Source organism: Vicia villosa, unplaced genomic scaffold, assembly GCF_029867415.1.
Source record: "Vicia villosa cultivar HV-30 ecotype Madison, WI unplaced genomic scaffold, Vvil1.0 ctg.000278F_1_1, whole genome shotgun sequence".
Lineage (NCBI taxonomy): Eukaryota > Viridiplantae > Streptophyta > Magnoliopsida > Fabales > Fabaceae > Vicia > Vicia villosa.
Window position 1 is genome coordinate 665,072 of NW_026705117.1, and position 3,262 is coordinate 668,333.

General features: G+C 38.4%; 1 long non-coding RNA gene across 2 annotated transcripts; it reads right to left on the reverse strand.

The window, feature by feature from the left end:
• Positions 1–678: 678 nt before the first annotated feature.
• On the reverse strand, positions 679–3,016 carry LOC131626252 (uncharacterized). 2 transcript variants are annotated; one of them, XR_009291078.1, is made up of 3 exons: positions 2,561–2,928; positions 1,516–1,658; positions 679–1,156 (listed from the first exon to the last, which is right to left on the reverse strand). It is a non-coding gene; the product is annotated as an uncharacterized LOC131626252 (long non-coding RNA). The 2 variants fall into 2 exon arrangements; XR_009291077.1 differs by having other exon boundaries at positions 679–1,658; positions 2,561–3,016.
• Positions 3,017–3,262: the final 246 nt, after the last annotated feature.

Consider the following 3,262-nt stretch of genomic DNA (forward strand, 5'->3'; position numbering starts at 1 on the left):
GTCGTTCGGGTGGACTTCTTTCTCCTAAAGCTACAAGGTTTTCCTCCATGAACATTCATCAGAGGCAAGAAGACTATGGTTCTTATACACAGTGTCTACAATTGTCGATTCATCAGAGATTTGTTGGATTTCATGTTGAGGTGTTCTCATGTGCTTCAATACTTTCTTCCTCGAGGATTCTTTGATGCACTATTGTTATGGTGGATTGAAATACCGATGTGAGTCATGGCATGAGAGATGAACTTGTGGATTCATTTTGATCAGAGAAGTTTGGTTCTCATCATTTTTACTTGTTGCTTGCAATACAAGTTAGAGTGGACTTGAGTTTATTCTTAAAGACTTGAAATGGATTTGCATAAAAAAGGAGAGGAGTAATCGAAAGTGCTTGGTATTCCAGTTACAAGACTAAGACGTGCATGATTATTCATCAAAAAGATTTGTTAGGCATTGGTGCAATTCCATTCAAATTCATTCAACCATTCATTCAAGATCTTTACGTTTATGTTCATTATCATCCAAGTTTCAAGCCCAAGTCATGTGAATACCGATCATCATTCAAGCGTTCGATTCAAACTATCAAATTCCAATTCAAAATAACCACGTCAAATTTCAATACACAAGTTCAATTCATGTTACATAATATTCAAAAGGGTCCACATTCAAATTACAAAAGTCAAATACCCAATACAGAAAAATCATACAAAAAGAATATACCATTCAATGCCCTTTTACAAAGTTCTTTCACATTACACTTTCAATCATATCCAAAAAGTCCTATTCTACTGTATGAGTCAAATGAGCACAAGTCATAAACCATTACAAAAAACTTTCATATTACATCACCAAAAAGATTTTACACAAAAAAAAACTACATCCTAGTTTGACTATGGACTTGTTTCTCTGCCCGAACTCCAAGCATCTGAACCAAAGCGTAAAACCAGTGGAATTAACATACAGCTCACACTTTCTTCCACATCAAAGGAAAGCCTTGCATTACTCACACAATTGTCAACCTGCTTGCAGTCATATTTCAATTTACCAAACTTGCAGCATAGCCAAACAATTCGCATCTAAACCAGAACGAGCTGCTTCCGCCTGAGCAGCAGCAAGGAGGTTAACCCATGTTCATACCATAAAACTTCTCCACATCCTAGACCTGTACAAGGAATAAACACACATCCATCCATTGGAAAATTCAATAAAAGATTTCTAACAATCATGCAACACAAAAACAGTTCCTAACTAACACATTTCAAACCACAAATTTACCAACAGCCTGTTGCACCATTTAACAAACTAACAGTTCCAGTCATACCATGTCCACATTCATATTCAAATAGCAAACTAAAAGAGGAGTGTAAACTAAGTTATAGCTACCATCACCATCATCCCCACTGAGTTATATTCAGAGATCCTTTAAGCAGTTTGGGTTCAATTCAAGTTCAATGGGTCTGAAGCAACGTTAAGTCTGCCACAAAGCTCAGTCTAAGCATAAATGCCCTAAAGGCTACTTACTTTATGCGTACTGATCATGTTCCAAAAGAAAGCGCAGAGAACCTCTATGTGTTCGACAGTCGCTCGTACACAATCCAATTCGTGTTTATGCTCGAGGTTTGATATCAAAATGAATGCTCCATGCTCACTTGAATCAAAATAACCTGCAGAACATAACCACACCTAATATCAGTGACAGTTTTATAACTAACTATTTCTATCAATCATAGCCACCTACATAGCAGCACTAATTGTTCTAATAATCTATTAACGGCTTTTATATAGCAGTAATAACACCTAACATTTTATACTAATCAATTGTTGACTGACATTTCCCTCTTACTAGCATCTAATTGGTCAAACCAACTTGTAACTGCCCTAACCAATTTGTAACCAATCCAACTGCCATAACTAACCTTCCCTCTCATTTTCCAATTTCAAAAATGACATCTAACCTAAACTTCATCCCAATCTCTAACCATCACCAACAGAAAAACAGAATTAAAACTATCTAACTGATTCAATCTCAGCCCTCCAATCCATAACAGAAAACTCTCATCCCAGGGCTACTAATCACTCTCCTCTAACCGATTCAACCTCCTCTAACCGAATTCATCTTCAGCTCTCCTTATATAAACTACTCTCCACCAACTCACGCCATTTTCACTCTCAATTCAGAACCTTCAACTCTCTCTGCGACACACACACTCATTCTCCATCTTCATCACTCTCCCACACTCATCTTCCACCTCTCTCCCTCCAATTCTCTGCAACTCCTTCTATTTCATTTCCCTCACCCTTTCACTAAAGCTCAGTTCCATTGTTGTTAGAGTTTCAACCACTGAAACTCTGATCAACAGAGCTAAACCTCAGAATTCACGTTCTTGTATATCTCTCATATTCATACTCTTCACCCTCCTCTCAACGCAACAACAACAATACAACAGTTCACCGATAGATCAAAACACAGAAAAAGAAGAAGAGCGAATCGAAGGAAGAAGAGCAAATCGAAAAAGAAGAAGAAGAGCGGAAGGTATATCGAAGAAGAAGATCGAACAAGATTTACCTGAAGGATCCCTGGTTCTCTATTCGTTCTCGTCGCAATCGAAGGTGCACCGTGAGGCTCTCCGGTCGAAAGGTCCCCAACCTCTTCTCCGATTCGTGCAATTAGCGTAGTTGTTAGGTTAGAGATGAGATGCAAAGCTGATACGCGAGGATTTGTGTTTGTCCTCGTTTACTTGCGGGAGCGAAGGCGTATGATTGTCATGCGGTGATGGACTGAGAGGATTTGGTTGGAGAAGACGAACCCTCCGCCGTTCACGTCGAAGAAAAAGGGGAAAAGCTCTTCAGAACTTCAAAGGTCACTCTGAAAACCCTATTTCCTCTCTTGATTTCAATTCACGTTTTTTAATTAATTAAGTAAACTTTTTCTAATTGTCATTAATTGCGTTAATTGAGGTTATTATAATTAATTCAACATAATGTCTGGTTAATTGGATTTCATAAAGTGGATTTAATGTGATGAATTAGTAGATTAATGGACCATAAGGAATTAGGTCATGAAAAATCTACATTGCTGAATCCATAAACCATAGGCGTTGGGCCTAGCGAGATATCGCTTTCCACACCCTTGTAGGCCCGTACACCTCGTTCGTTTTTGTCTGATTACAATAAAACAAGTTGTTGGGCCACCAGACTTGGGCCCTGCGCCTTTACTATTCAGACACCATGAATTCAACTTTCACCCCCCTGGCTCCATTTAAAACTA